Here is a 13,817-nt window from a genome sequence, read left to right on the forward strand (position 1 = left end):
AAAAACATTTTGGGAGGTGTATCCATCCCACCAATGAAAATGACTTAGAGTTCCCAACACTTTCCATGCTAGATATGTCATAGGCGGTTCCCAAACAGAAAATAAAGTTTATTCCTTTTTCCACCATAATTTTCACTTTCCATGGCTAATCGTATCCACGGGTGCCCTCCATACCAACACTTACCAAGGAATTTATTATTTGACAACATAAAGTAAATTCATTTTTTCATTTCGGGACTAGGCATCCCTAATACCTTTGCCTTACTCTCATGCAATGACAAGTGAATAAACACTCATCTTGAGAATAACACATCTAGCATGGAAAATATTAGCCACCCCTCACCACTCCGTGAGTGAAACAAACACACAAAAGAGAAGTTTATTTTGAAAATTAGAGATGGCACATTTAAATTTGCTTAGAAGGCAAAATAATACCGCATATAGGTAGATATAGTGGACTCATGTGGCAAAACTGGTTTAAAGGATTTTGGATGCACAAGTAGAGGTCATACTTAGTGCAAAATGAAGGCTAGCAAAAAGACTGAGAAGCGACCAACCAAGAAACGAATAATCTCATAAGCAAGAATTAAGCATAATTAACACCAAATAATGCACCACAAATAGGATATAATTTTTATTACATGATTATTGACTTTAGTGCATGCATAGGGAATCACAAACCTTAACACCAATATTCTTACTAGAGCACAATTACTCATCAACATAACTCACATATCACACCATCATATCTCAAAAATATTACTAAGAATCAAGTTTATTTTGTCCAATGATCTTCATGACATTTTATTTTACTTTATCCTTGTTAGATATCTATCACTTTGGCAGTAATTTTCATGTGTTGCTTTTCATAAGCTCAAACAAATATAAGTGAAGATCATGAGCATAACAAATTTTCTATCTCTCAAAATAATTTAAGTGAAGCAAGAGAGAATTTCTTCAAAATTTTACTAACTCTCAAACAAATCTAAGTGAAGCAAGAGAGCATTTCTTCAAAAATAACAAAGAACACTGCGCTCAAAAAGATATAAGTGAAGCACTAGAGCAAGTCCTAGCTCATAAAAGATTTAAGTGAAGCATAGAGAGCAATTCTAACAAGTCATGACATAATTTTGGCTCTCTCAAATAGGTGTGTTCAGCAAGGATTGATGACTTAAAACACAAAATAAAACAAGCAAAGTCACATATCATACAAGACGCTCCAAGCAAAACACATATAATGTGACGAATAAAAATATAGTTTCGAGTAAAATACCGATAGTTGTTGGAAGAAAGCGGGGATGCCACTCGGGGGCATCCCCAAGCTTAGTTGGTTGCTCATTCTTGGATAATAGCTTGGGATCCTGGGGAATCCCCAAGCTTAGGGTCTTACATCCTTCCTTCATTGATCCTAAGATAACCCAAAACTTCAATCACACAAAACTCAACAAAGCCTTCGTGAGATCAGTTAGTATAAGAATAATAAACCACTACTATAAGTGTTGTATGAAACCAATTCATATTTTGTTTTTGTATTATATCTATTGTATTCCAGCTTTTCTATGGCAAAAACTCATCAAATAAAACCATAGAGCCATCAAAATAAGCACACAACACAAAAGAATAGAATCTGTTAAAAACAGAACAGTGTGTAGCAATCTGACTATTTCAAATACTTCTGTAACTCCAACAATTCTGAAAAATTAGGACGTCTTGCGAAATTGTATGTTGATCTATTGAAAGTGGAATGGTTATTTTATCGCTCTCTGGTAAAAAATGAAAATTAATTTCGTCAGCGTAAAAGTTTCTGTTTTTCAGCAAGATCAAACAACTATTGCCCAAGAAGATCCTAAAGGCTTTACTTGGCACAAACACTAATTAAAACATAAAAACACAACCATAACAGTATCATAATTGTGCTAACACTCAAGAACAGTGAGCAAAAATCAAAAATGAATTTTATTCATTGGGTTGCCTCCCAACAAGCGCTATAGTTTTACGCCCTTAGCTAGGCATAAAATTTCAACGATGCTCACACGAAAGATAATAATTGAAACACAAAAATATCATCATGAAACATGTCACAAACACATTTAAGTCTAACATACTTCCTATGCATAGGAATTTTATAGGCAAACAAATTATCATGGCAAGCAAAAACTAGCAGATGCAAAGAAGAGGAATAAAATATTGACGATCTCAACATAACGAGAGGTAATTTAATAACATGAAAATTTCTACAACCATATTTTCCTCTCTCATAATAATTATATGTAGGATCATAATCAAATTCAATAATATAACTATCATATAAAATTTTCTCTTTATGATCCACATGCATGCAAAGTTGACACTCTTCCAAAATAGTGGGATTATTTTTAGCTAAAGTTGACACTCTTCCAAGCCCACTTTCAATATTATCGCAAACATATTCATCATGAGGCTAAATAAATTATCAAGATCATAAGAAACATTATCACCCCAATCATGATCATTGCAATAAGTAGCAGACATGACAAAACAAGCATCCCCAAGCTTGGGGTTTTGCATATTATTAGCACAATTGATATTAATAGAATTTATAGTAAAATTATTGCAATCATGCTTTCATTCAAGGAGCTATCATGAATCACTTCATAAATTTCTTCATCACAATTTTCAGATTCATGATTCTCAAGCAAAACTTCATAAAGATAATCTAGTGCACTCAAGTCACTAGCAATTGGTTCATCATAATTGGATCTCTTAAAAAGATTAGCAAGTGGATGAGGATCCATTGCAATAGATTTTTAGAAAGCAAAGATGCAAGCAAATAGAAGGCACATGGCAACATAAGCAAAGAACATTGCAAGCAAAAAGATAGATCTGACGAGAAAAAGGTGAACGAAAAATAGGGCGAACAAAACGACAAATTTTTGTGAAGTGGGGGAGAGGAAAACGAGAGGCAGATGGCAAATAATGTAAATTGCGAGGAGATGAGATTTGTGATTAGGAACCTGGTTATGATGAAGATCCTCCGCGGCAACGGCGCCAGAAATTCTCCTTGATGGTAGCTGGAACTACGTCGGTATTTCCCTGGAGAGGGAGGGATGATGTAGCACAGCGACGGTAGGTATTTCCCTCAGTTATGAAACCAAGATATCGAACTAGTAGGAGAACCAAGTAACACAACGTAAGCAGCACCTGCACACAAATAACAACAACTCACAACCTGACATGTTAAAGGGGTTGTCAATCCCTTCCGGGGTACGGCGCCTCAAGATAGGCAAACAGACGTGAGGTAAATTATAGTTGATTGATAGATCGAATGCCAAATAAAATAAATTGTAGCAAGGTATTTTTGGAATTTTGTTTAATAGATCTGAATAAAAATGCAAAGGAAAAGTAGGTCGCAAGGCAAATATATGAGAAAGAAGACCCGGGGGCCGTAGGTTTCACTAGTGGCTTCTCTTGAGAAAAATAGCAAACGGTGGGTAAAGAAATTACTATTGGGCAATTGATAGAACTTCAAATAATTATGACGATATCCAGAAAATGATCAGTACATAGGAATCACGTCCAAGATTAGTAGACCGACTCCTGCCTTCATCTACTACTATTACTCAACACATTGACTGCTATCCAGCATGCATCTAGTGTATTAAGTTCATGGAAAGACAGAGTAATGCAATAAGAACATGACATGATGTAGACAAGATCCGTTTATCTATATGGCGGTAGATATAGATCTCGTCTTTTTATCCTTAGTAGCAACGATACATACGTGTCGGTTCCCTTTCTGTCACTGGGATCAAGCACCATAAGATTGAACCCACTACTGGAAACCTCTTCCCGTTGCAAGATAAATAGATCAAGTTGGCCAAACAAAACCCAAATATTGGAGAAGAAATACGAGGCTATAAGAGATCATGCATAAAGGAGATCAAAGAAACTCAAATACTTTCTTGGATATAAAAATATAGATTTGATCATAAACTCGAAGTTCATCGATCCCAACAAGCACACAGCGAAAAGAGTTACATCATATGGATCTCCAAGAGATCATTGTATTAAGGATCAAGAGAGAGATATGAAGCCATCTAGATACTAACTACGGACCCGAAGGTCTACAAAGAACAACTCACGCATCATCGGAGAGGCACCAATGGAAGTGGTGGACCCCTCCGTGATGGTGTCTAGATTGGATCTGGTGATTCTGGACTCTGTGACGGCTGGATGAATATTTCATCGACTCCCCTAGGGTTCTGGTATTTTTGGTGTATCTATAGAGCAAAGAGGTGGTCCGGGGGGCACCCGAGGTGGGCACAACCCACCAGGGCACGCCAGGGCCTCCTGGCGCGCCTTGGTGGGTTGTGCCCCCCTCGGGGCACCCTCCAGGTGCAACCAGGGCCCATTACCTTCCTTCTGCCCCATAAAAAATCTCCTTAAAGTTTTGTGGCATTTGGACTCCGTTTGATATTGATTTTCTGCGACGTAAAAAACATGGAAAAATAGCAACTGGCACTTGGCACTATGTCAATAGGTTTAGTACCAAAAAATGATATAAAATGACTATAAAATGATTATAAAACATCCAAGATTGATAATAAAACAGCATGGAACAATAAAAAATTATAGATACGTTGGAGACATATCAAAGACTTTGGTCCATATGAAGAATTTGATCTAGGGTTCCTATTCTTCGCCGGTGGTGTCATGATGACATTCACCTGAAGGCATTCAAGGGACCTTTTGGGAACCCAGATGTTCTTCATAGGGGGGCCATTCCTGCAGTTAGTTCCAATATATCTAGCAAATACTTCACCATTCTGATTTTTGAACAGTTTATAGTTGGAGTCAAATAACTCATCAAAAGAATATATGAAGATTCACATGCAAAGCCAGATAAAAGTGGATGGATCTACGGGAGGTCCTTTCGTAGCAACCCATGAGTTTTTGGGATACTACTCAGGTTTCCAGTTGGTCCCATCAGCATTGAGTTTCCTCTCGAATGGATTATCCTCTTTCCTAGGGTTCCTGTTGAGGATCTGCTTTTTAAGCACATCACAAAGAGTCCGATGCCCTTTGAGGCTTTTGTACATGCCTGTCACATTCAATTCCTTCAACCCTGCATTGTTAGTGATAGTTGTGGTATCCTCAAATGAGGAATTTGTGAACACAAAGATAGTTGAAGAATTTGCAGCAATAGAAGCATTTGAACTTTCAGGTGAAGAATTAGCAGATTCACGTTCAATGCATTTCAAACATGGTGGAATGAATTCATCATGAGCGGAACTGAACTATTGAGCAAGCAATGAATCATTTTCCTTCTGAAGATCTTCATAACTCACCTTTAGCTTTCCAAGATCTTGCTTTCTCTGAATAAATTCATAAGAAAGCTTGTCATGATCGGCCAAGAGAGTGTTATGATGACTCTGAAGATTATCAAACTTAGACTGAAGTCTCTGAAGATTTTCAGTCAAAGTTTGAGATCGATCCATTTCTTCACCCAACAGGTCATCACTTTTTTCTACCAAATTTTGAACCTTTTCAAAAGACTTTTGTTGTTTTATGGCAATCTTAGCAAGTTTGGAATAGCTAGGTTCAAGATTTTCATCAAATTCATCCTCACTTGATTCAGAGGAGTGATATTTGAGTACCTTGGCACCTTTTGCCATGAAGCAATAGTTGGGAGCGTAGTCATCATCACCGTCGTCAGCAGTGTTGGGGAAGTCATTTCCCTCAGAGTTGAAGATGGACTTGCTGACGAAAGCAGTAGCGAGGGCTAGGCTCGCCACACCAGAGTCTGACTCCTCAGATTCCTCCACTTCCTCATTTTCCTCAGATTCAGCTTCAGAGTCCATTTCCTTGCCAATAAATGCCCAAGCCTTTTTGGAACTACTCTTCTTCTGAGATGAAGACTTTGAAGATTTGGACGATGAGGACGTTGAAGATTTCTTCTTCTTCTTTGAGTCATCAGAACTATCATCCTAGTACTTCTTCTTCTTCTTTGATTCTTGTGCCCACTGAGGACAATCAGTAATGTAGTGGCCAGGTTTCTTGCATTTGTGGCAAGTCCTCTTCTTGTAATCGTGGGATCAGGAATCTGATCTCATGTCATCACCTCTTGAAGATTTTCCAAAGCGACCACGTCTTGAGAACTTCTGGAATTTCCTCATGAGCATTGCTAGCTCCTGGCTCGGTTCTTCAGGATCACCAAGGCTGCTACCAGAATCCTCTTCTTCAGATTTGGAAAGTGCCTTGGCCTTTAGTGCGCGTGATCTTCCATAGCTTGGTCTGTAGAGATCTCTCTTCTCAGCAAGTTGGAATTCATGAGTATTTAGCCTCTCGAGGATATCAACAGTATCAAGTGACTTGTAGTCTCCATGTTCTTGAATCATCAGTGCAAGTGTGTCGAATGAGGAATCAAGCGATCTCAACAATTTCTTCACCTCATTGTCGGTGATGTCAGTGGCACCAAGTGCTTGAAGCTCATTTAAGATATCAGTGAGGCGATCGATGGTTTGCTAAACATTTTCGTTGTTGAGTCTTTTGAAGCGGTTGAATAGATTGCGAAGAATGTCAACTCGAGAGTCACGTTGAGTTGAGACTCCTTCATTGACCTTGGACAGCCTATCCCAGATAAGCTTTGTTGTCTCCAAAGCACTCACTCTGTCATATTGTCCTTTGCTCAGATGGCCACATATGATATTCTTCGCTTGAGAGTCGAGTTTCTTGAATCTCTTCACATCAGCAGCGTTCACGGAAGGAGTGATGGAGGGACCGCCATTTTCCACAACATACCAAAGATCGTTGTCAATTTCCTCAAGATGCATGCGCATCTTAGTCTTCCAGTAGGGGTAGTCCATCCCATCGAAGGTAGGACATCCAGCCGAGACCTTGATCATGCCTACAGTCTACATAACTAAATCTCCAGGTGGATAAACCAAAATCACACAGAACAAAGGAGTACCTTGCTCTGATACCAATTGAAAGTGCGTTATATCGACTACAGGGCGGTGAATAGGTGATTTTTACAACTTCATCACTGAGGAAATTCTAGGTGAGGAATTTCCTAAGCAACGAACTACTAGCAGCGGAATAAATACTCAGGTGCATGCATAACAAGGCAGTAGCATAGTCATCATGATGAAATGAAACATACACAGAGCACAGGTAGCGTGTAAACAAGATAAGCAGGCTAAAGACAAAGTAACTGAAGAATTAGGATTGAGGAAATTTGGAAAGTCCTCAGTCAAAATCTACAAACAGTAATGATCAAGTACATCAACACATGAATGAGTAAATGAAAGGGTTGAGGAAATAGAACCAGTAGCTTGGTGAAGACAATGATTTGGTAGACCAGTTCCAACTGCTGTGACAGTCGTACGTCTGGTTGGAGCGGCTAGGTTTTTAAACCTGAGGACACACAGTCCCGAACACATAGTCCTCAACGTATTCTCCTTGATCTAAGATCACACAGTCCTCGCCCAATCACTCATGGTAAGTCTTCAGGTGACTTCCAAACCTTCACAGACTCGGTCACTCGGCGATCCTCAATTCTTCTTAGATGCTCTAGACCATGACGCCTAACTATCTGGAGGATGCACAATCCTCAAAGGTAACAAGCGTCGGTTCCACACAAGATCAATCTCTTCAGTGATGCTCAATCACTTTGGGTTTGTAGGTGTTTGGGTTTGGGTTTTTCCTCACTTCTTGATTTTTGCTCAAAGTCCTCGGAGGATTGGATGCTCTCAATGACAAGTGTCAGTTTCTCTCGGAGCATCCTACCAACTAGTGTTTGTAGGGGGTGGCTATTTATAGCCTAGGAGCAACCCGACATGATAAGGCATAAATGCCCTTCAATTATATGACCGTTAGGTGGGTAGGATATTTTGGGGTAGCTGGTGCGTAGCACAGTAACAGTCGGATATTTGAGCTCTCAAATTCCTCAGGGATATCATGTTTCTCACTTGTAGGAAATCCGCATTGGCGAATTCCTAACTCCTCAATCAGAACAATTTCCTTAGAGACCATAAGAACTTCGTCTCTGTCACTGAAGAAATTGACTGAACTGTATGAGATTTCCAATGGCTTCACTCGAAAGGATTGGGTAGGTGTAGGATTTTGAGATGAGCATCACTTTGGAAAGTGTTTCCTTAGTTTTACCTCTACCTCCTTTAAAAGTATGATGTTTCCTATTACTCAAGAAAGAGAAAATGAAACTATGAAAACAAAAAGTCTTCACGCTTCATAATCCTCGCATGAATTTTGAAGTCTTCAAGGTCACACCAATTTCCTCACTTTCAAATTCTTCAACTAAAGACATTCATTTTTAGGGGTTGACTTTCATCGTAAATATCAAACTCCTCATAGACTTATAGAACCTGTGTACACTCACAAACACATTAGTCCCTTAACCTATGAGCCGTCCATACACCAAAATCAGTAAGGGGCACTAGATGCACTTACAATAGCGTCCTCTCCTTCTTGATCCAGCAAGCAAGGGTGAGGAGTTAGATGAGATCAGAACTAGCACGGGGGGTATGGTGGTGGTGGTGGCACCGTAATTCCGACAGGGCTTCGCCTAGCGCGTATCAAAGAAACGTGGGAGGAGTTGGGAGAGGCAAATGAAAAGGGTGAAGGGGTGGTTACCCCCATGCGCCTCCCACTCTATATATAGTCTAGGGGGTAGAGGAGGGCGTCCAAAACCCTCCTAGGGCCGTCCACAAGGGATAAATCCCTTTAAACTTTGAGATAACATCTTCTCTCTAGATTCAACCCTATCAATTTAGAGATAATACCTTATCTCTAGATTTAAATGACATGTGCCTTGGGGAATGGTGCGGCCAGCCCATGTGGGCTGTAACCCCACCCTTTGGTCCATGTGGGCCCTTCCTGGGGTGTTGGGCCCCACGGTGGAACTCCCAAAACCTTCTAGAACCTTCCTAGTACTCTACCAAAAATTCCCGAACTTTTTCAGAACCCTGAGTATGAATTCCCATATATAAATCTTTACCTCCGGACCATTCTAGAGCTCCTCATGATGTACCAGATCCCATCCTGGACTCCAACCTATTTTTGTACTTTCCAGTATTAATATCTCAACATTACCCTAGCGCTACCGGACATTAAGCATGCGACCTACGGGTTTGGGAATCATGTAGACATGAACGAGACACCTCTCCGGTCAATAACCAATAGGGAGACTTGGATACCCATATTGATTCCTATATATTCCATGAAGATCTTTATTGGTTGAACCACATTGTCGGGGGTGCAGAAAATCCTGTATACAATTCCCTTTGTCCCGTGATATGTTACTTGTCCGAGATTCGATCATCGGTATCTCCATACCAAGTTCAATCTCTTTACCGGAAAGTCTCTTTACTCGTTTCGTAATACAAGATCCCGTGACTAAACTCATTAGTCACATGCTTCTTGCGATGTTGTTTTACCGAGAGGGCCCAGAGATATCTCTCCATCACACAAAGTGACAAATCCCAGTCTTGATCCATGCAACCCAAAAGACACCTCCAAAAATACCTGTAGAGCACCTTTATGATCACCCAATTACGACATGACATTTAATAGCACAAAGGTATTCCTCCGGTATCTGAGAGTGACATGATCTCATGGTCTAAGGAACAGATACTTGACTTGAAGAAAGCTGTAACAAATAACTAAGTGATACGATCTCATGCTAAGCTTGCGGTTGGGTCTGTCCATCACATCGTTATCCTAATGATGTGACCCCCTTATCAAATGACAACTCATGTATATGGTTTGGAAACCTTAACCATCTTCGACAAACAAGCTAGCCTAGTAGATGCCTACTAGGGACAAAGTGTTGTTTATGTATTCACACATGTATTTAAGTTTCTAGTCAACACAATTCTATCATGAATAATAAACATTTATCATGACGATGCCCGAGCTCATCGTTGTTCTATCTTGATACCCTCACCAGACTGGATCCGGCCGGAACCAGACCTTATGGGGTCGCCACCCCTTGATCTCGCCACCCCCTCGCCTCCCCGTGTCGCCTGCATCGCTTCCCTGCAACCTCCTGTATGAGGAGAGGGATGACGATGCCCGATGGCTGGGCCATCGCCACCCACCTGACGAGAGAGGCCAACCCAAAGGTCAAAACTGTCATTGATCATTTCCACGTTAGCAATAAATCCAGTCAAACCACCCAGGTGCTGATTTTGTCTAGTACGGAACTTTTTAGGTGAAGGGAGCAGAAATAAAATGGACTTTTCTTACTGAAATGGTGTGCTTTGATGATGCATTTATGAATCACCTCCTTATCCCGTCGACGTACATTTAAAAGTTTCTTTATATGAAGCACCTCCTTATCCTACCAATGTACATTTAAAAGTTCTTCGATTATTAGCACGCTGCAGCCTCCTCGCCCTGGGCTTCTTGCCTGACCCTCCACTATAAATCTACCCACCCCCATTGCTTTCAACTCGCCAAAACAAGCAACTTCCATTTGCTATTTAATCCCTCTATTGGAAATGGCTCACAAGAAGGTGGCCCCCCAGTACATCCTAGATAACAAGTCCCACCACAGTACTTCGAAGAGGCACCAAGACGGTGTATGGAAGAAGGCAGACAAGGTGGCCATCATGTGCAACACCCAAGGCGTGTGTGCTAGCGTATGGTGAGGGCAAGAATGTACCAGAGATGTTCCCATCCCTTGTTGAGGCGGCGGCTATCCTAACTTGGTATAAGAATATGCCAGAGGGGAAGTTCAAGAAGATGGTAAATCAAGAGGGCTTTCTCAGCCAACACTTTGACAAGCTCCAGGCCAAGGGCCACAAGTTCCAGTTAGTTTGCGAAGGAGTCCCTTGGCTCGGAGGATGATTCTAGTGCTCCCCTTGTCGAACAAGGGGATTCTGGCCTCGTTGTCTTTGCAAATGCCCTGGAACTTTTGCCCTTGGCCTAGAGCTGGAAGAAGTGTTGGCTGAGAAAGCCTTCTTGATTCATCGTCTTCTTGAACTTCCTCTCCGACGTATTCTTGTACCGAGTCAGGATAGACACCGCCTAAGTGTCGGACGGGAGCACCTCTGTTACCTCCTCACCCTCTCCATACAGTAGCTTACAGGTCTTGGCGTTACACATGATGTTCACCTCATCCGCCTTCTTCTGCATGCCCACGTGGCACTTTTTCGAAGTACTTCACCGGAACTTCTTATCAAGGATGTACCGGAGGACCACCTTCTTGTGAGCCATTGCCAACAGAGGGATAAAACAACAAAGGGAAGTTGCTTTTTTAGGCAAGTTGTAAGCAATGGGAGTGGGTGGATTTAGTGGAGGATTAGCCAAGAAACCTAAGATGAGGAGGCTACACCATGCCAATAGAAAAACTTTTAATGTACGTTGATAGGATAAGGAGGTGCTTCATAAATGCATCATCAAAGCACAACATTTCTGTAATTAACACATAGAATAGTAGTAGTAGCGAATTCTCCTACATAGAAGTTGTTCATTCCCTAAATACCAATTCAAAATATGTCTGCCCAACCTTCATATACCAAATATGATAATAAGGTTATGGTGACAACATAAATAAATCAGCAATTATTTGTTTTTATATATGTTTGAAAGCTGTGAGGCAGAACATGATTTTTTTTTCACTTCACACGCTACACAATCTCATATTGACACAACAACACTTTCCATCCCTCTTCCTTCCCTTAGATTAGATAAGAAATCCTTAGAAGCAAGCATTTGATTAAGCAACTAGCATGAAGCCATTACATGTTAGCACATCCATTCTCTTGTTTTATTTTTATATGATCTTCTGCAGATGGATTCATAAAGTAAAGTTGGTCATTTGTTATGTTGGAAATCCCATAGATCAACAAAAAAATGAATTTGTCACGGATGTCCACTCAAATAATCACTGACCAGGGTAAACACTCAAGTTGCGACTTTAGAAACATCATTTTGCAACATACCAACAAGCAGAATAAACTACTCCTGCAATATTCCCAAATAACATACTACCATGAATTAATTACGTTCTCAGTTGGTTTAAATCATTCTGAAGTACACATTTCTATGCTGACACTATAAACAATATTGCATGATTTTTTCGCGAATACACAAAGCTTGTGTATCTTCTCATTGATATAACAAGGGAGAATGAGTAGAAAGAAGGATACAACACATGTCATGAACACAAGGAGGCATGAGCATGGGGCACCGAGTAGAGAGAGAAGGGGTTCTAAGCCCAAACAAAAAAATCACACAGCTAAATTGGCCATCTGGAGGCCTTTTCCGGTACTCTTTTGGAGGGGAAATCGATCACGGAGGGCTTTGATGCGGCTTGAACTATGTCGGTATTTCCCCAAAGAGGAGGGGATGATGCAGCACAGCTATGGTAGGTATTTCCCTCAGTGATGAGACCAAGGTTATCGAACCAGTAGGAGAACCACACAACACTATGTAAATGGTACCTGCACACAAAGAACAAATACTTGCAACCCGACGTAAAAGAGAAATAAAACTGTGCCCCATGCGAGAAATAAAACTGTAGTAGATTGGATAAATAGATCTCGCGGGAACGCGAGATAAAATAAATAACAATAAATTGCAGCAAGGTATTTTTGGGTTTTTGGATTGATAGATCTGAAAATAAAAGCAAATAAAAATATATCTTGAAGGCAAATATAATAAAGAAGAGACCTGGGGGCCGTAGATTTCACTAGTGGCTTCTCTCGAGAAAAATAGCATATGGCGGTAAAACAAATTACTGTTGGGCAATTGATAGAACATCAAATAGTTATGACAATATCCAGACAATTGATAGCATCTACTACTATTACTCCATGCATCGACCGCTATCTAGCATGCATCTAGTGTATTAAGTTCATGGAGAAACAGAGTAACGCAATAAGAACGATGACATGATGTAGACAAGATCTATTCATGTAGGAATAGACCCCATCTTATTATCCTTAATAGCAACGATACATATGTGTCATGTCCCCTTATGTCACTGGGATTGAGCTCCGTAAGATCGAACCCATCACAAAGCACCTCTTCCCATGGCAAAGAATCCATGGGTACTGTCCATACCAACACTTTCCAAGAAATTTATTATTTGACAACACAAAGTAAATTCGTTTTTCATTTCGGGACTAGGCATCCCTAATACCTTTGCCGTACTCTCATGCAATGACAAGTGAATAAAGACTCATGTTGAGAATAACACATCTAGCATGGAAAAATATCAGCCACCCCTACCGTTTCATGAGCGGTACAAGGAAATTTATTTTGAAGATTATATATGGCACATACAAATTTGCTTAGAACGGCAAAAGAATACCGCATATAGGTAGGTATAGTGGAATCATGTGGCAAAAACTGGGTTTTAACGATTTTGGACACACAAGTAGTAATCCCACTTAGTACAAGTGAAGGCTAGCAAAAGATTGAGAAGCATCCAACCAAGAAACAAAAAATCTCATAAACGAGCATTAAGCATAACTAACACCGAATAATGCACCACAAGTAGGATGTAATTTCATTACATAACTATTGACTTTCATGCTTGCCTAGGGAATCACAAACCTTAGCACCAATATTCTTACTAAAGCATAATTACTCATCAACATGACTCACATATTATATCATCATATCGCAATACTATTACAAAGAATCAAGTTTATTTTGTACAATGATCTTCATGAAAGTTTTTATTATATCCCTCTTGAATATCTATCACTTTGGGACTAATTTCATATGTTGCTTTTGATAGCTCAAACAAATCTAATTGAAGAACTTGAGCATAAAAAGTTTCTTCCCTCAAAATAATTTACGTGAAG

Source organism: Triticum urartu, chromosome 7, assembly GCF_003073215.2.
Source record: "Triticum urartu cultivar G1812 chromosome 7, Tu2.1, whole genome shotgun sequence".
NCBI classification, from domain to species: Eukaryota; Viridiplantae; Streptophyta; class Magnoliopsida; order Poales; family Poaceae; genus Triticum; species Triticum urartu.